Source organism: Crinia signifera, chromosome 11 (genome assembly GCF_055691185.1).
Source record: "Crinia signifera chromosome 11, ASM5569118v1, whole genome shotgun sequence".
Classification (NCBI taxonomy): Eukaryota; Metazoa; Chordata; class Amphibia; order Anura; family Myobatrachidae; genus Crinia; species Crinia signifera.
Window position 1 is genome coordinate 34,556,385 of NC_139227.1, and position 25,987 is coordinate 34,582,371.

General features: G+C 44.6%; 1 long non-coding RNA gene across 1 annotated transcript in view; it reads left to right on the plus strand.

Annotated features, from left to right (window-relative positions):
* Window positions 1-25,987, plus strand: part of LOC146045386 (uncharacterized) — a 481,075-nt gene that overhangs the window by 210,755 nt on the left and 244,333 nt on the right. The window contains exon 4 of the long non-coding RNA XR_014465428.1: window positions 11,189-11,349. This is a non-coding gene — a long non-coding RNA (uncharacterized LOC146045386). The remainder of the gene's footprint in view (window positions 1-11,188; window positions 11,350-25,987) is intronic.

The window sequence follows — 25,987 nt, forward strand, 5'->3', positions numbered from 1 at the left end:
AGCAAAATGAAATGGCCCAGCGCGTTTCATCTCACAGAGACTTCAGGGGAATAGAATACAACAATCTTTCGGTTAATGTTAGAATTTGGTTGGACCCTCTTAAGGTGTTTCCATATATTGTGAATAATTATTAAAAATGATGTAATGCCTACAATCTAATATGATATGCTCAGGTTTATTTTGGTGAGCCTTCCTAATTAGGGCTTCCAAAAACTGGATCACTCCAGTTTTTGGACCCAGGCTACACACACTTCCTTATACGCATTTGGGCAGTGTTTAAGGTCATAGACCACCAGCTTATCAGAGCTAATTCCCTGAAGAAAGCCATCAGTCTATATTTCTGTCTATATATTGGAGAACCTGATTACAGAAGGCTCTTTATTTATGCTGCGTTGCAACACAGATATCTAGTTAATCCAAATCGGGTTTTTTCGCCCCTGATGAAGTCATGATTTGACGAAATGCGTCAATTTATTAAAATTTTAAATACACAAATCAGACTTGGCATTCCAGTTTCTTATTTCAAAGTGGAAAAGGACAAGATGCGTTTCGTCATAAAAGACTTCATCAGGGAAGCTGTTACCACAATGTCAACTGTAGGGTACAAACTGTTTAAGAATGGAAGTAAGTGTCGTCACCTTTAATAAACACTTTTATATATCTTGGATCAGTAATGTTCCAGCGATCCCAAGACACAATCTCAGGTGTCAGAGTTCAAAAATAGGGATAAACCCTGTGTAGCAGTCTATCCGGAGTGAATCCAATGTCTGACAATTCAGACATTGTATTCAGACAATCAAAAACGCGAAAAACTTCACTTACGTTTAATTCAAAGGTTAGTCAACGTTTCGTGGACCGCATCCATAAAAGTCTCCTGAGTGTCTTATTTCTGTGGGAATATATATATATATATATATATATATATATATATATATATATATAATAGATGCAGTGGGGGGGGCGGCACTCGGAAATAAAGACAGGAGACGGCAGCTCTTGTGACCGACGTTTCAAAAGCCCTTAGGCTTTTTTTTATCAAGGTGCTGTAGTAGTGAGTTCTCACTACTACAGCACCTTGATAAAAAAAGCCTAAGGGCTTTTGAAACGTCGGTCACAAGAGCTGCCGTCTCCTGTCTTTATTTCCGAGTGCCGCCCCCCCCCCACTGCATCTATTGTACAGAGCGTCTCTGCACGCTTACCCAGGAGGGCACCGGAGCTTGTTTCAGTAACCACGCACAGTGGTGACAGCACGGAGTGCCACCACAGTCTCCCTTTATATATATATATATATATATATATATATATATATATATATATACAGTATATATATACCCTTTTTTTAAGGTAAGATTTTTTTTTTTATAAAGTACATGTAGAAGTGTCATGCAGTTCCAGAAGTCATTATAAAACACAAGTTAGATGGTCCATACTATGCCTCTAATAAAAGTTAAGGGCCTGAACAATGCTGTGTAAATTGTTGCATCTAATTTCCATCATAACAGGCCGGCTACGTGGTATTAATCTTTATATAACCCCTGTAACGTTAGTCACTTTCCATTAGCTGAGTCAGACTTTATGTAGCAAATCCATTAAACTGGCAATAACATCGCTAGTTAAAGTGCTTTCATTTCATTACCCGTCCCAGACAGACCAGCTATTTCCCTCCTGTCCAGAGACCTGATAAGAACACTGCCCTCACCATCAGGGACTCCATGTTTAATTAGATCCAGCTGCTCTCTAATTAGTCTGTCGGCAGTAAGGAACATGGCTCTGTTGTCACTTCACTCACTCCTAGTAAAGTGATTGGACCTGTCATGGAATCCAGATGTGTAGTAACATCTCTCTGGGTCCTCCCAGCACAAGGGCCGGCCTTTGGCTTCATCTACAGTAAGGTCCAGGTTTATGTGACATTGTTTCACTTTACCTTCACATATATAAGCATGCTATATACAACAGTGATAACAGCTGCAAAACTTTGATAAAGATGGCATGATAGTATCTGTGGTGCTGTAAAGTCCCTCTGCCTATTACATCAGTCACTGAAATATGAACTATTGTTTGGAAGTTTGAAATCATATCTATAGGTTAGTTGCTGCAAGCTGCCATATTCCTGCAAATATACACAACAACGCCACACAGGAAGTGGCTTTGAATAACAAATATATTTGTATATTATAATTTAGAACATTTTCTTGAATACATACTCATGGTGCTACTGACAACTATTTATCTTACTATGGGGGGGATGTACTAAATTTCGCCGGTGCATCCCGCCATACATCGTAGAGTTTGCAATGTTACTAATTACATACTCGCTAACATGCGATTTGTCACGCAAAGGACAAGTCTTCTGATAAGAGCTGTCCTTTGCAATGTGACCCTGTCACTGGTGCATCCTGCCTATTTTTTACAATTCCCTTAATATATATACATCATAACTGTCCCAGACTAACCATTTAATGGCAAATTCCACGGCATGGCAAAAGCTGAGATGGATGAATTGGTGTAAATTCACTGATTTTGCGTGGAATTGGGAGTTGTACTTCTGGAACTTTACAACTGTGCTAAACTTTGCTCATCTTAGAAGTTATTCCTTGAAAAAATTGATGTTGTTCCTATAAATTGATGTCACTTCTATATTTGTACATACTTATGTCACATGACTCAGTGTGCAAGGCTCTGTAAGTTCATCCCAGTTGCCTGGAGGCATGATAAATATTCTGCCCCCCAAATAATTAATCAGTAAGGTGTCTGTCTGCAGTAAAACAGGTCATGGGTTATAATACAGGGTATGAAACTTGCAGAAATGATGTTAGAAGGTGGAGTCAGCCACAGAAGAGATAAAGATTACTTTTAATTAACTGATTCAAACTCGCAGGGAAGGAGAGGTGCCCCCTTGGGAGCAGGAGCCGGGGGGGGCAGACGATTCCATTGCCTCCCAGAGTTACACCTCTGGGTACAGTATAATAGATGTTCCACCTTTACTGTAAAATAAAAAATGATACTAATGAATCTAGGCAAATCCGAGTGTAGTATTGCCATGCCTCGGGCCAGGTGGCTCGTTTCGCTACCATTGCGCTTGGTGACTGTACCATTCCGAATAGGAGTGCACATGGATGGTAAAGTATAAAAAAGTTTTAAAAATGTACCCCCACCCTCCCCCCCCCCCCAAAAAAAATGCATGTCGACATTTTCACGTGTTGACTATATCCATGTCAACACATTGATTTTGTCGACCAATCCTTACATCATATCGACCTATTGACTGTCAACCTAGACATAGTCGCCCACCCGGATACCCGATTGTGGGGCTACTTGGCACCCTGTAGATGGTGATTTCAGTGAAATCATTAGATACAAATGGCAGAATATTGAACAATGTAACAAACAATGTAACAAACTTTGGACTAGTTCAAAGACCATCAAAATGAGACCTTCTTCACTTTTACTTTAATTTACTGTTATGACATCTGTTAGCACACAAAGGAGTTATTTGGTCTGTTGAGTGGCCTCTAGTGGTCAGTGATGGTACATCACCTCATATAGGTGCGAAGTGGTTAGCCTTTTATGTACTGTATATAGGTAATTTCTCCGCTCTGATCTTCTAAGTAACAATGCTGTTTACTGAGCTGAAGTTATAATATATTAATATGACTCTAGTGATCTATGTATAAATTCCTATGCTTTAGGCAATTTACCTGCACTTTGGGCTAATTTCCTGTGATTTAGGAAAGGGTCCCATATTACTGGTGAATTACAGCAGGTCCGATGCGATGTCCTATCCGAATTGCACCGGAGCTCACGAGTCACACAGGCTGCACAAGCATCTCTTGGACTGGTTGTGAGCCGGGAAGGCTTGGCTGGGATTGCATGCAACATATCGCATTCAAATGGCCGCATGTGATATATCGGATGCGGTTATGCTGCCCAGGACCTTCCGGGTGGCTCAAGAGGGGGTTGCGGGTGACTTCTCCAAGGGGTAAAGTCACTCTAATATGTATATCTGTATGGGAGAAAAAACAATTAAACTTATGAACAAATGACTACACCAACAATTTAAATTATACTAACATACCTCCCAACAGTCCCGAAAACTGCGGGAATGTCCCAGTTTTCGGGGACATTCCCACGTCCCTCCCGCAGCTGGCAGTGTCCCGCGGCGAGGGGGGCTGTTGGGAGTTCCCCCTGTCTGCTGGTGAGCAGCGGGGAATAAACGCTATGCGCACAGCGTCTATTCCCGCAGCCAGGGGGCTGGGGGCATGGCTAGAGGCTCACAGAGCCTCTGGGTCATGCCCCCATAGCGTGAAAATGGGGGCGTGGCCTCATGGGCGAGCCCAGAGTATAGGCCACGCCCCTGAAATTTTTCGGCGCGCCTACAGACCGCAGTCCCCTGTCCCTCCTCCGCCTCCCAAGAAGTTGGGAGGTATGTACTAATGCATTTCTATGAGAAATTAATATTGCTGCAGGAATAACAGTGACTCCATTAGAAGATGATGATGCTGGTGCTCCTATAGCAAAGTAAAAATGTTGTACAATGATTAGGATCAAAACCTGTAGATAGACCATTGTGCTCAGCCTGGAATAACCTGATAAAATCCAGGTTTTCTCAAAAGAGCTAGAGTATAATAAAATCGTGCCACTAATTTATAGGGGGCAGACACAGGGCCGCCACAAGCTTAATTTGTTTTGGTAAGCGATTATACATTTGGGTGCCCCAAGATAGAATAAACCCTAATATTTATGCCTCCCATACTTCATCAAGGGACAGTGCATGATCATAGAAATAAGGGGCATGGCCACGCGATAGGGCTGTCACTAGGTGGGCTGTGTGGAGCGTTGTCCTGTCTGTAGGCTGGTAGAGGGAGGTCTGAACAGTCTCAGGGGTGAATTTATGAAGCTTGGAGAAGTGTTATCTATCCCCATAAAGAACGTTATGAGCAAGGTGATAATGGTTCAGCCAATCAGCTCTTACCTGTCAATTTACATATTGTAGCTGATTGGCTGAACCATTATCACCTTGCTCATAACGTTCTTTATGGGGATAGATAACACTTCTCCAAGCTTCATAAATTCACCCCTCAGTGAGAAGATGCCCCTGCTGCCCAAGCGTAATGTATATTCTCCAACATGGCTGGACAGAAAACCAATAAAAACTACCAAAAGGGGATTGGCCATGTGTAAAGAGGGCATGGCCTTGTGCCGCTCCCATAAGAATCAATAGATCTGAGAAATGCTGAAAACGGGTACAGAGCCCTTTTTGGCCAGCAAAGACCATAAAAAAATGTTACTGTACCAGTCAAACAGGTACAGTAGGAGGGTATGTGTAATGGTCAGACCGGCACTGGTGGGAAGGAGTTATATCAGAGAGTAAGGGTCAGGATGCAAGTGGAAACACAGATATAGTTTATTGTTCTAGGAAAATAATATAGAATAAGAGTTTGTTAAGTAAAACAAAATATTAAATAACCAGGATAATACAATATCATTATTTTATTTATTTATTTATTTATTTATATATATAAATATCATTGTAGCAGAAAAGGCATTATACCTTTATAACTAAACCAGAGCTAACACAGGAGTGACTCTACAGGTGGGGATTGTAGGTAATGTTATGGAAATATCATATTAGCATATACTAATGTACACACTACACTGTTATAAGCCTTCAGACAGATATTCATTACAATACAAACTTTTTTGGGAAAGATAATTACCCCTGATGAAGTCCATCTAAGGACGAAACGCGTTGGTACTTTGAAGAATGTGTTGACATGTGCAAGCTCACATCTAAGAACTTTTTAATAAAACTCTTTGGATAAGACTATTTTGCTTGATTCAAACCTTGGGAAAACTAAAGCTCTGCTAAAAGCTGAAATACCCATTTGTGGGTTTAGATAAGAACAGCACCGATTCACTATTGTTGTATACACTATATATATATATATATATATATATATATATATATATATATATATATTTATATATATATAGATAGATAGATAGATATATGCATGCAATATATATATATAGACATTGTCTGTTTAAACAATGTGGTCACAAGCCATAGGGCACCCCAAAACTAGGAAAGGTGAGTGCCGATGTTTAGTGTGTGTATATTGTAAGATGTTTATAAGTGGCCACATCTTTAGGATGATGACAAATGTACATAAAGTCCCTCTTAGTGCTCAAGAAGGTATATCAAGAATAAAATAATGAACTAAAAACACCCCCTCTCGCACAGCGCAATTACCCGCAGGAATGCGAATGGATGATTTGCATAATCATTAATTCGCAGCCTTGCGTGCGGGCACAAAATCATTCGATGTTCACCTACCATTGAATGATTTTTCAAGCGCTCGCTAATCTAAGACACCTCTTTGGTGTCTTACATCTACGATTGCCTGTACGGGAAGCAGGCGGGCAGCTGACATCAGCTGCCTGCCCCCCGCACCCGCGTCTCCTTTTTATTTGGGCACACCTTATTAGATAATAATAATATTAGTAATAATAATTGTATTTATATAGCATTCAGACTCACAGCCACTTTACACATAAAAACGCATAGTACATAGATAAATAAGATAGATATGATAGAGACAAAGATACTTCTTTCCAGTCCTCCAGTGCTGATGTGTAATAAGAGTACAACACCATGGTATATGTTGCATACTTGCCGACTTTGGCATACTCCTTTCCAGGAGAAGCCCGGAGAGGAGTGAAAGGGGGCGGGTAGAGGCTTCGTTTTGGGGGCGGGGGCACGGGTGATGTCACCAAGCCCCGCCCCCATGACGGGCTGAAGCCTCAATTTGCGGGTCCGTGGGTGGGGGCAGGGGCTAAAAATGCTGCGAAATGCCGCGAATTGCGTCATTTAGACCCGCGAAAGTCATAGTTTTTAGACCGCGGGGAAAGAGGGAGCCGGGGCTGTAGGGAAATGCGGGAGACTTGCCCCCCTTCCTGGGGGACCGGGAGGCGGACCCGATTTGCGGGACCCTCCCGGCCATTCCGGGAGGGTAGGCAAGTATGATATGTTGGTGTTATATGAATTACAATATCAATAATATTCGATACGAGAACCACAAGCCTTTGCTACTTTAATCCAACTGCAACTAAACTGCAGCCTCTCATTGCCAATGAAATCTGTTTTTATTGCATGTTGTGGTTACTCATTGTAAATTAGTCAGTCTGATGTAATTTCTGGCAGGAGGACATCGCTGTTCATGTAAAGGACAGACCACAAAATGATCTGAGCAGATTTCACAGGGTATTATATGAAGCATTACAGCAATTTGGAAATTTTATTTTCTGTTCCTTGGAGACACAAAGGACTGTCTCCTCTCTCCAGATCCTTCACACACACTCTGCAGGCACCTACTTTCCCAAATACATTTTCAATTGAAATGTTTTAAAACTGGTTCAAAACAAAAGATTTCCAGTGTTATGCAAAAATGATACTGCCACCAACTGGTGATGTACAATGGGTGCAAACACAGTATTTACACAGTTCTCTCTGGATGCCCTGTAGAAATGTTTTACATGTAAATGTTGGACCTCAAATATTTTGAACTTGAGTTTGAAATGAACATGAAAATTCTCCACCTCCTGCCCCCACCTACCCAGAAAATCTAAATAAATTGCTACTGACTTAAATATGTCTGTGAATGTAACATTTTTATATTTATTATATTTATTGTTTGTTTAGAACAAGAAAAAAAAATCAAGATTGCAAATGTTTTTGTTTTCTACTTGGCTGCTTTTTAGTGTATTCTGAATCCGATATTATATTATGGATGAGTTTTAGTTACAAGCAAGTGGCCATATGGTAATATAAGGAAGATTAAATGAAAATTAAATAAATCACTCGTACAAACCAACTATTTCTGGACTTAAGGTTTGCGGGTTGATTTACGCGAGTTTGCATTTAAGATAAGGTTTTGTACAAAGTGACATTAATTCAGTTAAGCTCCGAGATTCCAACTGATAAAGGTCCCCATAGCTCCGCTGAGTGGCTGCTTGGCCCTGTTATCTTGGCCACTACCACAAGATTTGAAACACGATGCGCGGTGTTGAAGAACAAAAGGTCACGCCACTGCTTGTTTCACGTTTATTATGTATTAAATCAGTGTAAAAGCTGAGACTAGAGTTTGTAATGTCATCTCTGATTTATGCTCAGGGGGTCTGGAGGCCCCTGATGAATGTCCTCTGCAGACTGCCGCTATGCCACCTAAAGATAATTTTGTGATTAAGTCCATGCCACTAGAGGGTCTGGTGGCTGATGACCTTTGACATTTGACCCTAAGACTCTGGCTGTTTGGCTGAAGGAACTACTGTCTGGTGTCTGATAACCTAACAGAAACTTCTCACTCTGATGTGACCCCCGCACTGCATGAAGCGTTTTTGAGACTTTTGTTGTACCCCAAGGCTGTTCCTGGTAAACTGGGGGTAGTTGGGTGTGTGTGGGAGGGTACATCTTAAGACTTAAGGAAAATTGCTTGCACTTCCTTGGTAAGCTTCATGTTAGCTGATACTTACTAAAATGAACATTGTCTGGATCTCCTCAACAAATGACTATTAACATATTATGTAATATACGCCAAAGTTTAAAATCATTATTACCAATTTAATGTGTTTGCTGAAGACAATATATTGTACCAGACTTTTTCTATGAAACAAACTGAGTGTAATCACCTCTGTGCCACTAGTCCTATAACTGCATTTGATAGCATATGACATGCAGTACGGATGGTGTAGTGGCTAACATTACTGCCTCACAGCATTGAGGTCATGGGTTCGATTCCCATCATGGCTCTAACTGTGCGGAGTTTGTATATTCTCCCCATGCTTGCATGGGTTTCCTCCGGGTACTCCCATTTCCTCCCACAATCCAAAAATATACAGGTAGGCTAATTGGCTCCATACAAAATTAACCCTAGAATGTCTGTGTGCGTGTACATGTGGTATGGAATATAGATTGTAAGCTCCACTGGGGCAGGGACTGATGTGAATGTTTAAATATACTCTGTAAAGCGCTGCGGAGTATGTATGCGCTATATAAGAAAACTGTTAATAAGTAAATATGACATGCAGAGTTTCAGGTGCAGTTTGTTTGTACTAGAATTGAACATATCAATCCAAAAATAAAGACTATCTACACCAGTGGTGCCTGAAAATTTCACAGGGTCTGAAATGTTATTAATTCCCATTGGTTCGATATCTGCAGTTATGGTGTGTGGGATTCAGTATTGAATCCCGGCGTTCAGAATCCCGACAACCGAAATGCCGACAAGGGGGGGACGTGGATCGCCCAAATCTAATTATACCTGCACAAGTTACATCTGCCCCACCTGCAGTGCACATGGTTTTGCCCATCTAAGAAGGATTTTGTCAGAAAGAGTGAACTAAAATAAGGCCCTATATAGAGTAGAGATATTTGTATATGGGCAGCCCCCTGCTGGGTAGAGGTAGCAGATAGTAATACCATTAACAATGCAGGGGTGTGCTACCACAGACAAAAGTAAATGGTATTTAGGTAGGACAGGGTATAGTTTGTCACGGTGTCAATACATACTAGTATGTACGGTATGTGTGTAGATTATATATAGTAAATTAATGTAGTAAGTTAACAGACCGCAACACCTTTAACAGACCGCAACACCTTTTTGCACATTTCATGTTATCAGGGCCGGTGCAGGGCCCCGGAGCTCCCCAGGCTGCCGAGCTGCTGCCGGGTCGTGCCCGGGGGGGTGTGTGTGTGCCGGACGATGAGGCGCGGGCCGTGCAGGACGCGGGAGTGTGCTGCTGCATGCACTCCTGGATCGGGCACGCAGTGTGAGGGTGCTCCACGGGGGGATGGGGGGGCAGGGGGGATGGTCGATGCGGCGTCAGCCGCGAAGTCGCTCCACGGGGGGGGGGACAGTTACAATGCTCACCTCCATCCCATCTAGCAGGGTCCCTGCTCCAACTTCCGCCCTCCAGTGGCTGTAACCCTAGGCATATGCCTAAAGCTGCCTAGTGGTGGTGCCGGCCCTGCATGTTATCATCTACCTGCTTTTAAGAAGGGGCTACCCTTCTCACATGTGATCCGTGTTGCCCGAATCACTAGTAATGTGGTGGTAGAAAAATGTCGTTTATATACTTACCACACTCTGTTGGGTCAGAGTTACGGAAACCGCCTGGAATGTATAGTTCTAAAGTCATACCTTTAGTATGTGAGTTCTTTAACTTAAACCCAATTGTACAATGGGTGAAGAAGGCCTTGTGGTCTATTGTTAACACGGATAAATATCTACCGTTATTTAAAGATTAAATGAAACTATTTTTGTTTTTTACCTGTGGCAAAAATCTCAGGGATCCTTAGTCCAGACGGACATTACGGGGATAAGTAAGAATATCACTACAATGCAGTAACTGTTACTTGTCATTTTATTACTCCCTATTCTCAAGGGGATAAAATGTACAGTATATTAGGTTCGTACTTACATGTACAGTACCTCCACCCATGTGGTGTACATCATTGTGTTCCTCTGTGGCCTTCACTATGTGGGGCAGATAACTTCAATTTAAAGAAAGAATAACTGTACCATGGCCAACTGTACACACTGGGCGATTAGCTGAAAGCAGCTTAGTTTTGGATCTGCTTTCAGCGTGAAAGCCTCCCAGTGTGTATGGGGAAGCAGTGAGCGCTGATGCGTGCTCCCGAATCCTCGCTGGCCTCGGCGCTCATCTGCTGGTATTATCAGCAAATGATCAACGGAGTGGATGGCTTTCTATAGCATTCCACTATGGAAAGTCATTCAACCCTGGGAAAATCGCTCAGTGTGTATGCACTGAGCGATTTTTCAGCATCATCGCTGTGCACATGGACCTTAACTGGGACAGTGACATTAATCAATCGGTCGTCATTTCAGGGAGGCTGGCCACTCCTTGGAATCCTTGAGATACTTAAGGATTGATCATGTGCCCCTCTCAGGAAGGGGTAAGAGGGGCATTACTAATCCAGGAGGGCTCAATGAGAAAATAAATTGGAACAGCTTGTTATGAATACATCTGTTATATCTTTGGTTGTTTGATGTTGTAATTTTTTTTTATCTTATTTATTTTTTATATTTTTTTATTTAGGTATTTGTATGGTGTAAATAAGTACAGTATCTATGTTTACACACTGGTGGTCATTGTTTATTTTCTGTAGGGTGCTGGTGTCTCCAGTCATTGGACTCCCACTGACAGCAGCCGGTGAATCGTAGGGACGGACAGGCGCATCCCGGTTCCAGTGTCACTGGATGTGCGGCTCCAAGGTCTTCCATTGGGGACTGGACACGCTGGCATTCTGAGGGTATTTATTGTGGAACAGTAAGTCGTTCAATGCATTTGTTTGCCTGTTTGTGTATTGTGCACTGAGGACAAGGGTGTACCCCAAGAGTACTTTGTTGTAATACACTTTTACCTGCCTTGATTCCATGGTGCCTGCGTGCCTCCTTTTAATTATATATATATATATATATATATATATGGGAAAATAATATGCGGCACTCAGGAGTCTTCAATATAGAGTCTTCAGAAAGTCAGGAGAATTTTATTCCAACATGTTTTGGGAGTTAGTACTCCCGTCGACGGGAGTACTAACTCCCGAAACATGTTGGAATAAAATTCTCCTGACTTTCTGAAGACTCCTGAGTGCCGCATATTCTTTTTCTATTGTATGGACAACTGTTCGATGAAGGCACCTGAGCACTTGATCTAAGCTGATTACTAACGTAGTGCCGGATACCGAGACTCCCTATATATATATGTATATATATATATTTATATGACAGACAGCTTATTGCCAAGACACTATATTGGACTAGTGCTCTATTTAATGTCATGTATGCTGCTGGTGTTGCTGTCAAACCTCTTGCAGATTAGATATGCACTTTGTGTTCTTACAACACAATGGGGGTGGCAATTCAGTTGTTTGCCCACCCCCTGCTGGGCGTCTATACAGGTATGTGCCCGACTGACTAATTTAATTTTTGCTTCATTCGGGCACCCACAGAGCAACAATAGAATAGGTCCATTTGACTTCCCCTTGTGGTAGCTGGGGGAAAAAACAATTGCATTACCCCTATGGGTTTTTGCACTTTATGTACAGAAGTTTTTCATGCCACTATTGGATGTGCTGGTTCTATCCTTTGACTTGGATATGCCTCATTGAGACCAGTGTGTGGGTATATCTATCTATCCATCCATCGATCGATAGATTTATCTTCATCTCCACTATGAATGAGTGATATGGTTTTACTTGCAAGTGAAAGTTTGTTCATGGAACATAAATTACCAGTGTATGTACCCAAGATTGTATACCATGATTGTAGACTCACATGCTCAAGTTTCTATCGCCCATAATTCACAGATTTTTCTGGTAAAACTAGTTAGGTGAAGTCCAATGAACAAAATGATGAAGGGGGGGGGGGAATTGTATCAAAATACTCTCTGTGTACATTGCCGCTAATAAGCTCGGAGCACCAATCTATCTATACCATGCTGATTAATTGTATTAATGATTATTTGTATTCATAAACTGGAATTATCAGCCATATGTTACTTTCCAGCCTGCCTCCCCTTGTTCTAAACATCCTCTTGTATATTAGTGCACAACCTTCCTGATTTCTTGCTATATTTTTTTCTGTCACATTAACCCTATCCCTTCTCTACTAAGCTGCATGAGTCCATCTCCTGAAGTATTTCCTTAGTTGTTCATTATGTTATAAATGGACCAATCATGGTGGTCAATTACTCTGAGGTACGGTATCTGTATTTCATTAATGTCTTTTTGGATGTAGAACGGCAAGAAAAATATGGACTGAAGCCTTTCCAGTGACCTTTAAAATGTCAATATAAACTATTCCTACACGTCCTATACACAGTACTCGTTGTGGGGTTCCCTATATTGTGGTAATGTAACCTCCCTCTTCCTGCTACTGATACCCATTCCCATACACAGTACTCTGGGTGGGATGTTACCAGTGACCTACATATGGGTAATGTAACCTCCCTCTTCCTGCTACTGATACCCGTTCCCATGCACAGTACTCTGGGTGGGATGTTACCAGTGACCTACATATTGGTAATGTAACCTCCCTCTCCCTGCTACTGATACCCATTCCTATACACAGTACTCTGGGTGGGATGTTACCAGTGACCTACATATGGGTAATGTAACCTCCCTCTTCCTGCTACTGATACCCATTCCTATACACAGTACTCTGGGTGGGATGTTACCAGTGACCTACATATGGGTAATGTAACCTCCCTCTTCCTGCTACTGATACCCGTTCCCATGCACAGTACTCTGGGTGGGATGTTACCAGTGACCTACATATTGGTAATGTAACCTCCCTCTCCCTGCTACTGATACCCATTCCTATACACAGTACTCTGGGTGGGATGTTACCAGTGACCTACATATGGGTAATGTAACCTCCCTCTTCCTGCTACTGATACCCATTCCTATACACAGTACTCTGGGTGGGATGTTACCAGTGACCTACATATGGGTAATGTAACCTCCCTCTTCCTGCTACTGATACCCGTTCCCATGCACAGTACTCTGGGTGGGATGTTACCAGTGACCTACATATTGGTAATGTAACCTCCCTCTCCCTGCTACTGATACCCATTCCCATACACAGTACTCTGGGTGGGATGTTACCAGTGACCTACATATTGGTAATGTAACCTCCCTCTCCCTGCTACTGATACCCATTCCCATGCACAGTACTCTGGGTGGGATGTTACCAGTGACCTACATATGGGTAATGTAACCTCCCTCTCCATGCTACTGATACCCATTCCTATACACAGTACTCTGGGTGGGATGTTACCAGTGACCTACATACAGTATGGGAAATGTAACATCCCTCTCCCTGCTACTGATACCCATTCCCATGCACAGTACTCTGGGTGGGATGTTACCAGTGACCTACATATTGGTAATGTAACTTCCCTCTCCCTGCTACTGATACCCATTCCCATGCACGATAAATGCAGCCAGCAAGACACAGCACTATTGGTATTTAAAATGTGCTGCCAGTTGCAAACCAACCAGAGTTTGCGGACCAGCAGCCTATCAGGAGCAGCTACATTTGATATGCCTCCGGTGCTGTTACTCTCCAATTATATACTTTCCAGCGACAGACACAAACTGGATTTTGCAATTCTCAACTTGGGAATATTTGTGAGTGACCCAGTACTGACATGTACATTTCAGAGACTTACTGTAGGTAGGAAAAGGAGCGTTCCCATGAAAACACTGGGTGTTCCCATGGATATGGGCCAGTGACGTGGGTGGGGGGTGGCCAGCTGATGTCAGCTGCCTGGCCCCTTCCCGCACAGGGTACTCGAAGATTTGAGACACCAGAGTGGTGTCTCACAACTGCAAGCATTTCCTCCCCGCATGCAAGTTGCGTGCAGGGGAAACTCTGTGTGCAGGGGAGGGCAGGCGGCTGTGCGGGTGGCGTTTGGTAGACCCACAAAGCGGCAACATTCACAGCTTTGCGGGTCAACCAGAATAAGGTCCATAAAGTATATTGGAGGCACATCGTATATTGGGACAGGTACAGATGTAGCCCTCTTCATCCTTGCAGGGGCTGTCGATTCTATCGCCAGCCCCGCCAGCGGCTGGCTCTAACACAAGACAGCAATGGAGCTTGCCGTGGGTCCCTGCTGCCTCCCCTGCCATCACCGCCGGTCCCCTTCGCCACCCCTCCCCCCCTTCCCCCCCAACCCTCCCTGTCTCCCTGAAGCGGAGAAGGGCAGGGACCCAATGCGCTGCCGTCGCCAGACTGGGACACGCGTCCCAGTCCCTATCACCGGCGCTCACCAGAGAAGGGGATCTGGCAGGCGCCCGGCATCTGTAGGGATTGTTGCTTTGTCCCATATAGAGTGTCTGCAGCGGGGAGGAGCTCCGACACAACGCAGAGACCCGTGAATTAGTTCCTTTTTTATTAATGACAGGACTAGAAGAATGACATGACGTCCAGGAAGAGGAACCTAAATATATCTAAACACAGAACCTCCAGACCTGAATACTCTGAGAAAATGAGAGGTTTTTCCTCAGTGGAGTCTTAGCGTGACACAGTCCAGCAGGATAAAATAGGATGTCTGCTTAGACCCCAAATATGATGCTGTACAGTGACTGGAACATTGCAGAGCTACATTCATTGTCACATTTGACCCTTTCATTGCCAACAGCTTCAAATTTACAATTTATACTGTACCTATCCTAAAATTAGGACTACGACAACACGCATATTGTAAAGCGCAACGGAATATGCTGCGCTATATGAGAAACTCTAAATTAATAAATATTTGTTTTCCTAACATTAGCTGCGGCTATGCATCTGGTTCATGGGCAAATAGTATTTCGGCATCCTCCTAAAACATACCTTTGTCTCATAGTGGTGAGCCTGGTCACAGCACTAAACCCTGGCAACAATGGGGAATAGTTATCAAATCTTTTAAAGAGGAAAGATGGTATAGCCTTTGTTTACATCAGTGATTCCCAAACTTTCTTGAATCATGGTGTCTAATACGCTTACACATCCCCTTGCATGCTAGCGAGGGGATTGGGAGGGGGGGGGGTAGAAGTTCTCCTTGCATTGGCACCACTCAGGCTAAGGACCACATACTTTAAAATGGGCTAAGATTACATTAAGAAACCAGTTGAGTTTGTATAATGTAGTGCAGGGGTGGATAAAAATCATCCCTCCAGCTGTTGATGAACTACAGATGCCAGCATGCCTTGCATCAGTTTCAGCATGGCCAAATAGAAAAACTAAGGCAAGGCATGCTGGGATGTGTAGTTCATCAACAACTGGAGGGTTGGATTTGGGCACAGGGTTAGGGTGGATAAGGTAGGGCTAATTGTGGACTGGTTTAGCATGTATATATGAGAGGAGATAGGACTAATTTTACAGTAACATTAGTGATCGGCTTTTGATTGGCTGTTTGCATTGGCTGGTGATGCTGATAGGTGCTTTATTCATTGCTCAGCCATTTATTATGTTTGCAGTGCGTATCTTTTTTATTTTTTTGCCGTGCATAAGGCTGGGAGTTTTTTAAGTTTTATTAACTACTTGAGTGGTATGCCCGGAGATTTTCTGGGCTCAGCTGCGCTGCCGCAGTGGGCCGTCCCAGAAAATTTCCGGGTATACCACTACGTAGTAGGTGCGTGCCAGTGGTTTCTCCAGTGAAGCACCACTGGCGCACCACCTTTAGGGCCCCCCACCGTCTCCCCCCTCCTGTCCCCCCACCCCACCCCCTCTGCTCCGGCGCTTCCCTTATAGCAGTGATGTAGGTGGCAGGCTCGGAATGTTCGGGGGCGACTTGGAGTTCAGGCGCCCGCGTCCTCCCCAGCCGCCGTGAACATCCCAGAGCCTGCCTCCTGTGTGGTCAATGATGACTGACTGGCAGCTGGCGCAGTGGCAGCAGGGGTGCTCCGGCGTACTAACGCCGGAGTGGAGGTAAGGGGGGGGGGGGGCATTCCTATGGTCTGTGGTGGGTTTTGCTGGGGCAGGAATAACCTGCCCTGGTAGGTTTGTCCTGCCCCAGCAAAACCCACTGCTCAAGGGGTTAATGCTCAGTATGGTATGTGTATTCTGCAAAACTAATTATTTAACACTTGGGTTTCAATATATGGGATGTTTACTTGCCACAAACTGGATGCAGCTGCTTTTGGTGCTGACCTGTTAGTATCTCATGATGTTGCAGCTTATCAGAGCAACCTTACATTGGCGTGCATGCACCACATCTTTCTAGCCTGCAAATGGATCTTACTGTGTAAATTGCATTCGCATGCCCTGTGAGCGAGTCACGCTTGCGAATGGGTGCCGGCAGCCAACCATTCGCAAGGTGGGGTTTGGTTGACTCGCAAGGATGCAAATTGACATCCGAGCAAATAAACCAGAAAAACCCCAGTTGTGCGTACACACTAGACTATATTTTGATTTTGTCATTCCGACCCATCAGATCCTGCAAAATCATTTAAAATGTCACCTGATGCTGCCTGTTTAGCTAACGGTTTTGTCAGTATAGATGTTTAAAAGTATAATTTAGTGCAGGTGAAGTAGTGGCTGTAACATTAGGTATTAACTTCCAAAAATGAAGCGGATTTCACAGATATTAGGGGATTCTTGGGTACTTGTGTAATATCTGGGCGCCTGATTTTTTCATCTTATGACATTGTACAACCAAAAATCACGTTGCATCGCATGTGATTTGATCGCATGCGATGCGACGCGATTGGACCCGATTTTTTATTGTACGGGCACCCAGATGCCTGATTCCTATGTTAAATGCCCCCCCCATACCCGATTTTTCATTGTACACCCACCCTGATGGGTAATGACTATGTTAAATGCCCCCCCCATTGTTAACGCCACCCCACTATCAACGCCAACCTGAAGAGTGGCGAGCGCAGCGAGCCCGCGATTAAAATCAGTCAAGAATTTTATTTTGCAACATTTTAAATAACTGGTGGTAGAGAGAAAGAACAGCCAGTTTATCAGTGACATAAGCCAAGAGAAAATGTTACGGCCGACGTGGATAGTGGAGGAAATAAAAAGTTGGAGGACGCATACCGCTGCGCTCGCCACGCTTCAGGTTGGCGTTGATAGTGGGGTGGCGTTAACAATGGGGGGCATTTAACATAGCAGAGGTTGGAGGGGTGAGATGACTGCGCCACAAACCTTGTGAAATTGTGAGTTAGCTGCTGGGTGTGTGGGTACACTACAAATACTAAAAAGTAGTATGGAGTAGACAAATGGGGATGTACACCCTGCGCTTTACTAACAATATTCAAATAATATACATACATAAAAGGATCAGTTTACATGGCAATGTATAAGTACTGTTGTGTTAAAAAATACACTGTATCCAGTTCAATAAAAAATAATGATATTAAAAATAATTCTACTGACTGCTACTACCAGTATACACACACAAAAAGGACAGGGGGTCACAGGACAAACATATATAGTCCTGGTGCACTGGCCAAGTGGGTGTAAAGGAGTAGTTTTGTTCAGAGTCTTATACGCTTGTTAGAGCGATTTGGAGAAAATACCTGTTCCCAGGGTACAAGGGGTCTGCCGGCAGACTTTCCCGTCAATGTCGTGTTGCGCAATCGGCATCGGCGGGATCTCCACATGCATCGACTAGTTTCGCCGTATAGGCTTCTTCAGGATGGTGTGTGTGGTTGTTGCCCCTGCAGGCTGGGGTTTAAATACAGTCATTACCCATCAGGGTGGGTGTACAATAAAAAAATCGGGTATGGGGGGCATTTAACATTGGAATAAGCCCAAATCGGGCATGATCGCGTCGCATCGCATGCCATTATAATGCCATGCGATGCGACGCAATATAAAAATTGTACAGTGGTGTTTTAAAACCCCTGAAATCGGGTCCCATCGCATTGCATGCAGTAAGTAGTGGCATGTGATGCGATATATCAGGCGCCTGGATAATACACAAGTACCGATTCTTGAAATAAAACATATTAGTATTGTCTGGATGGGGTAATATTATTAATGAAACTTCCTGTCGGCATATGTGAAATTGTTGATAAAATCGAACTTATCTAAACTTATCTAAAATAATGACACGCACAACAGAAATGCCAATAAAATCAGTCACCTTTTTATTTTGCAACATTTTAAATAACTATGGTGGTAGAGAGAAAGAACAGCCATTAACCAATAGAAAATGTTACGGCCCAAACTCTCCCCCCAACACAGGCTAGACAGCTAGTGCCCCTGACCCCCAGGAGGGTAGAGTAGGTCAGACCAGATCAGTGTATTGGAAAGAGCACACCTCCATAAAGCAGCGAATTATCCACTGGACTGCCGTTCTTTCCCGCCACAGAGAGGTTGACCAACCCCAACAGACAAGACAAAAGAAAAAAAAAAGTTTGGCCTAGGGTGGACTAAAAGAGGCAGCCCCTAGCTAGCCTAGAATCAAAATGCCCACATCTTCAGAACTATCAAAATAACAATCTGGCTAATACCAAGTGAGGGGGAGGAGGGGGTTAGGACGACTTGGCCCGAGGTAAAAACCTGAAAAAACTGCACGGAGAACATGAGCCCATAGTGTCACCGTGTATTCAGGAGAAAACGGGGCAGAATCCCTTGGGATCCTCATCGCTAACGGTGACGAGTGGCAAATGCTCCCAAGTCATGTCTAGTCATGATGTGGTGTAGAACGCGGGGAAGCAGATCATTGAAGGAGCTGCCCCTGCTGATCAAGCAGTATTATGTTATTATAACAAGTGCATGGAGCAGCTGTCCGGTCGACAAAGGCGGCCCGAACCCCAAGCCGCTAGCCCACCCCCACACCACCTGACAAATAGACCTACAATATACACAATGATAGGCATACCTCCTGCTGCAAAAGGGTCCCAAGCCGTGTCAGCCCTAGGCCACACAAGTGTGGGTTGTGTGTAGTAAAAACAATTATCAACTGTTAGGAGCCATTAAGTAATAGCTCTGTTCTGTCAGGTCAGTTTTGTGTTCTGTTTGTCTGTGTTTGGTATTTGTGTCTGTGTTTGGTATTTGTCTCTCTGGTGGCCTCCAGTGGTGGATCTGTGCCATTGCAGCCCAGTCTCCTGTGAACTAATTTATTCACAAGTCTGAAAGGTAATGACCTCTTTATCCCTGCTGGGAGTTGGGCTGGCTTGTCACAGCTATGGTAATCACCTGAGCCCTTCATAAGGCATTCTGGCCATCACTACCCTGCCAGTTATAGTTCTCAGTTCTGAGTGCAAGTTGGTTTGTCTTGGGTCCTGTTCCAGAGAGTTCCCAGTTCTTAGTGCAGTTCTGCTTGTCATGGTTCCTGCTCCAGAGTGTTCCCGGACCCAGCACCTAGTATCCAGCGTCCTGTGTGCCAGCTTTGTTTGTGCCTCAGTCAGCATGCTCCTGGTTCTTGGTCCCAGTTACAGCCTGTCAGTCTGCCTGCCCCTGGATCTCCTGTGAACTTTCATCATCCAGATAAGTCAGGGGTTGTTTGCAGTACTCGTGCATTGTTGCACCTTAACTATTTGTTATTCTCTTTATTACGGTTTCATCTTGTGTATTGTTACACCTGGTTATTTTTATTAGTGTGTCATCTTTTAAGCATTGTTGCTTCCCCAGGGACTCTGGGGGTACCCCGTCCTGTGTGGATCCTTAGTTAGGTCATCCTCTTGCACTCTCCCCGCCTCGACGGACATGTTGTCTCATTTAAAGGCCTGGTGGCATCGGGGTTGGAGCCGGCATAACCAGCTCCTTCAGACGTGGCTGTTATAGGTGAAGGTTAGCACCGCATGTGTCTGTCAACCACGCAGAGAGGCAATAGAGTCAGGGGTCAGGATTGGCGTGTGTCTCCCTGAGTCCTAACACCAACCTGACTAATGCCAAGTGGAGGGGGTGAGACAACTTGGCCCGAGGTGAAAACCTGATAAACATGCACAGAGAACACGAGCCAATAGTGTCACCGTGTATTCAGGAGATAACAGGGAAAAATCCCTCGGGACCCTCACCTCTAACAGTGACAAGTGGCAAAATGCTCCTAAGTCGTGTCAGCCCTAGGCCGTAGGAGTGTGAGTGGAGTGTTGTAAAAACAATTACCAACCTGACTAATAACAAGTGAAGGGGGAGGAGGGGGTGAGACAACTTGGCCTTAGGTGAAAACCTGCTAAACCTGCACAGAGAACACAAGCCAATAGTGTCACCGTGTATTCAGGACATAAAAGGGAAAAATCCCTCGGGACCCTCACCGCTAACGGTGACGAGTGGCAAAATGCTCCCAAGTCGTGTCAGCCCTAGTCCATTGGAGTGCAGGTGGAGTGTATTAGAGGCAGCTGAATGCTGATGTGATGGGATAGAGCGGTTATGGTGGTGTGAATGCAGAAGAGTGTAAAGAAAGGAGGAGAGAGAAGAAAACCCTGAAGGAAATGAGAAAACACCTGTGAGTAGAGATATAGAAGGAATTACCATGATGTACGGTGGAGTAGATCTTTATGTTCTTGTTGTATTCAGCAGATATGACACAGGGCTGGCCTTTGAGTGGACTGTCTGCGGCACACAGGACAGCTGGGATTTGTGTCCGTTCACACATAGATGCAGCTTGGATGACATCTGTGACTGTTTTCGAACTCTGTTATGCAGATTACACAGGATTGCGTCTCTTCATCCACAGCAATAGTGCAAGATAGAAATGTGCTGAACTCTAAATCCAATGGTGGGAGATTCTCCCTGTTGAGCTGTATCAGCATGTAGTTGGGTTATGACTGTCACTGTCTACCTCCATGGCCAGGAGATTCTGTCCGTTGAGCTGTACAGTCTGAGCTGGTTGATTAAGCCCACTGATCTCCACCATTGCAGATGTCAGGAGGTCTTGCTCGTTTCTACAAAGATGGCCGACTCTGGGTTCTGCTCGTGCATCTCTAACATCAGGTCATTCCAATACTCCCTGTTGATCACTTCCAATGATGAATTCTGCCCGTTGATCTCTTCTACGGTTTCTTGGAGATTCTGCCCATGTTCAGTTGGATGCTCAGAGGCTGGATGTAGATCCCTGGGACCAGGGATTGAAATAGGTGAATGGCTGCAGGCTCCGTTCTACCTTTGAGGTGTTTCTCCTCTTGATGGTTCTTCTTTGGTTTGCTGGCAAGATCTTCTTTGGCGCTCTGACCGCATTCTCGCCTCAAAAACAGTCTGCGTAGAATCGTCTGAAAGATAAACCTTTATATTGTAACTTTATTTACCTATAGATAATGGCGCTTATTCAGATCTGATCGCAGTACAAATTTGTTCTCAAAATGGGCAAAACGATGTGCACAGCATGTAACATGTAACATGTGCAGAGAGAGTTAAATTTGGATGGGGTGTGTTGAAAATCTAAATTGCAGCATAAAAATAATGCCAATTTTTACCCTGCACAGAAACAAAATAACTCTCACAAATCTAACTCTATACGTGTTACTTCTGCCCCACCTGCAGTGCACATGGTTTTGCCCATTTGTACTGCGATCAGATCTGAATAAGGGCCAAAATGTACAAAGCAATTGCTGATCAGTATCTTGAGTTACAGCAATAACATTTTGGTATATCATTGATAGGAGGCAGAATATCAGGGTTATATTTTAACATACCAGAGGTAGTATATGTATGGAGGGGTTGTGGGTATTCCCCAGGCCTCTGACTGGCAGGGATCATCAGTATTTCTAGACTTATTTTTTTGTGCGTTTTGTATTTTTAAGAAGCAAGTGGTGGAGACCTCAAAAATCTGGGTTTCCATAGGTGACTAAGAACCTCTGAAATAGCCTGATAATACCAGACTTGTACTAAGATATGTACTAAGATATGCGGCTGGCATCGCGATGCGGTGACGGAGGCCCCCCGCGATACCTGGAATGTGGTGTGCGGGGGGTCTCCATCACCTCCCTGTCCCTTCCTGCATCCCTCACGCCGGGGACAGCTAAGCAAGCTGTCCCCGGCGCCTCCTCCTCCCCCCTGCAGCCGGAAGGACGTCCGGCTACGTCACTAGGGGAGGAAGGTGTTACCTTCCGGGTCCAGGAGGACCTGGACCAGGTAAGAGAGGGAGGGGGAGAGGGGGGTCGGCGGGTTTTTCGGCGGAGGCGTCGGGCGGCGAAAAGAAGCCCATAGGCTTCTATAGGGTATCGCCACCCAAAGGTGACCATACCCTACACTGCGGTGACGTGGCGGCCGGGTAATAGTACATAGGAAAATGCGGTAAAACGGGGGTTTACCGCATTTTCCCGTTAGTACATCCCGCCCTAGAACCCTGAGATTATCGTACAGAACCACCATAAGTGTACTATGGAGCCCTCTCACCACAACCCATCTAACATGGATCAGTGATCGGAGTTTTACCAATGCCCTCATTCAGGTTGACATCTGCAGCTTTGCGGGTCATGAAAATGCTGCCCGCTTGCAGATTGCACCCGCACGCATGCGACCCGATGTTTTGCATAAACATCCATTTGCAGCTTGTGTGCGGGGGCAAAATCATTCGATGGTCAGCGACCATCGAATGATTTGGCAAAAGCTCTTAGATGTAAGACACCTTTCTGGTGTTTTACATCTGCGAGTGCCCTGTGCGGGAATCCTGGGCGACGATGGCCCCACGCCCCCTGCACTGCTGCGTGCGAGTGGCCGGCAAATAATCAATTCACCATACCCGCTCGCACACACAGGCTGCACATGTGCAAAAATACTGCATGCGCAGTCTATAAAAATCGCTCCCCTGTGAGAACACGCAGGGGAACGACTCAACTTGAATCAGCCCCCAAGACCGCTGTTCATCATGTTTAACATCCTGAGTTCCCAATCACTTTGTGGTCAGGATGTGCGATCTGTGAACCCCATACATCATAGATTTTGTTTACACAATCATCTGCAAAATGCCAAATTGCCCCAATTGATTGCTAAAATATTGGGGCTACATCTCCAACTGACACCCACATGCCACGTAGGCTAAGGGTAGCTTTATCAATCTAGCTTGTAATATGACAGTTTGGAGCTAAATGGCTGGTACTTTATCTCTACTGTATAAATCGCTAAAGCTGTGTACACACGGTGGCGATAGGGGCTATAATCGCTGGGAAAATGGTCGCAGGCGACCATATTGCCAGTGATTGGAGTGCGCACCAGCGATAAATCGACGGGTGCGCGCTCCCGTTTTCTGCCCCATTGTAATCGCTGGTCGCAGGAGCTTGCTCCTGCGACCAGCTAATTACATCTGCAGAGGTACCCCAGCAGAGGTTCCCTTTCATCAGCGACCATCTCTGTTATAGCCTGTGTTTGAAAATTACAGTTAGTGGCTAGTTATCTATGGCCACATTATCCCTTTCCAAGTATTAAGGTGCCCATATACAGTCCAATTATTGTATACAATATTGCATCGCATCGCATAGGTTTTGCAATGCGATGAGATGAGATCTAGTACAAAAAGTATGTGCAGCGCATACTTTTTGAGCTGCGAAGAGATGTGTGACGGGAGCACACATCTCATCACACCCAACAATTATACCATGTATGGGCGCCTTACATACATTTGGAGCCCATTTATCAAAAGTTTTAGCTGAAATTGTTTAAATCAAATCGGTCTAACTACAGTACATTGAGTGACAGCTGTTGTCCATTTGCCAATTTGGGAAACAAATGACTTTTAGTTACAAATGATATTTGCTCCTATCCAGTACCAGGTTTTTATTCCATCCAAACAACTAGTTGGATGGTTGTAGGAAAGTTGGTCTGATGTGTGGCCAGCATAAGGACCAGGGGCTGGCTGGCAACTTTTAGCCTGGGTGGCAAGTCCAGAGCACCGGCCCATAAGTGCATAGTTAAATTGAGGTTTTTATTTTAAAAATATGTATTAATAAAAAAAAAAAACATAACGGGACACTACAGGCTGCTCCCCTGTATAATAATAGGACCCCATAGGCTGCTCCCCCTGTATAATATCAGGACACCACAGGCTACTCCCCCTGTCTTATAATAATAACAGGACACCACAGGCTGCCCCCCTGTATAATTATAGGACCCCCACAGGCTGCTCCCCCTGTATAATAAAAGTACACCACAGGCTGCTCACCCTATATAATAAAAGGACACCACAGGCTGCTCCCCTGTATAATAATAGGACCCCCACAGGTTGCTCCCCATGTATACTATCAGGACATCACAGGCTGCTCCCCCTGTATAATAATAATGGGACCCCCACAGGCTGCTCGAGAGAGAGAGAGAGAGAGAGAGAGAGAGAGAGAGAGAGAGAGAGAGAGAGAGAGAGAGAGAGAGAGAGAGAGAGAGAGAGAGAGAGAGAGAGAGAGAGAGAGAGAGAGAGAGAGAGAGAGAGAGAGAGAGAGAGAGAGAGAGAGAGAGAGACAGAGAGATCAGCCTGAACAAGAACACATACCGTAATACAAGTACTCACTGTGGTGGGGACTGACAGGGAGATCCTTGCTGCAGTGTTTTCTTTGGATCCCTGTGACTTGCTGGGTCCTCCTCCTCCCCTCATCCGCACAGGCAGTGCACCATCTCCATGCACCACCATATGCCTCCTGGGCAGCAGCATCCATTAGTCTGGTCTGCTGCAGGGGCTGCTGGGACATGTAATTTTGTTTTATGTGCCTGGCTGCCAGACACTTAAAAAAAACTACATGTTCCAGCAGCCCCTGCTGTTCAAGACCAGAGCAGAGTCTGGCTGCGCTGCAGCCTGCAGCAGAGCGGATGGACACACCACAGGGACAGAATGGGGCAGATAGATAGCTGGTAAGGAGCTATTTAATATTTATAGTTGTAGGACCAGGTCCGGGCCCCCTTCTCTGTCAGGGCCCAGGACTCCAGACCCCCCCTGTCGGTGGGCCTGCCCCCTGTATAATAATAAAGGGACTCCGAAAGGCTGCTCCCCCTTATAATGATGACTGGACCCCCACAAGCTGCTCCCCCTTTATAATAACTGGACCCCACAGGCTGCTTCCCCAAGTAAGTTTAATGTGGGGGACGAAGGCGTTTTTCAATCTCAATACCTGGAATTGGAAAAATGTCCCAGGATTGGCATAGTCTACATCAGTGGTAGCCAACTCCAGTCCTCGAGAGCTACCAACAGTTCACATTTTCCAGACAACCTAGCTGCTGCAAAAGGTGTAATCATTACTTACTGACACATTTTTAAATGATCCACAGGTGGAGCTAATTACTTCACTTGTGATTCTGTCAGGAGATCTGGAAGACATGCACTGTTGGTAGCTCTCGAGGACTGGAGTTGGCTACCCCAGGTCTACATGTTGAGCCAGCCATTTTGTCAGTATTGAGGTGTGTAAGTAATGGGCTGTAACATTGGGGAGCAAAGTTAAAAAATAAAGAGAAATTCAAAGATAGTAGGGAATTCTAGCAATAACATGTATTTGTTGTGGCTGGATGGGGTAATCATTTTGATTTTGATAATTGTCTAT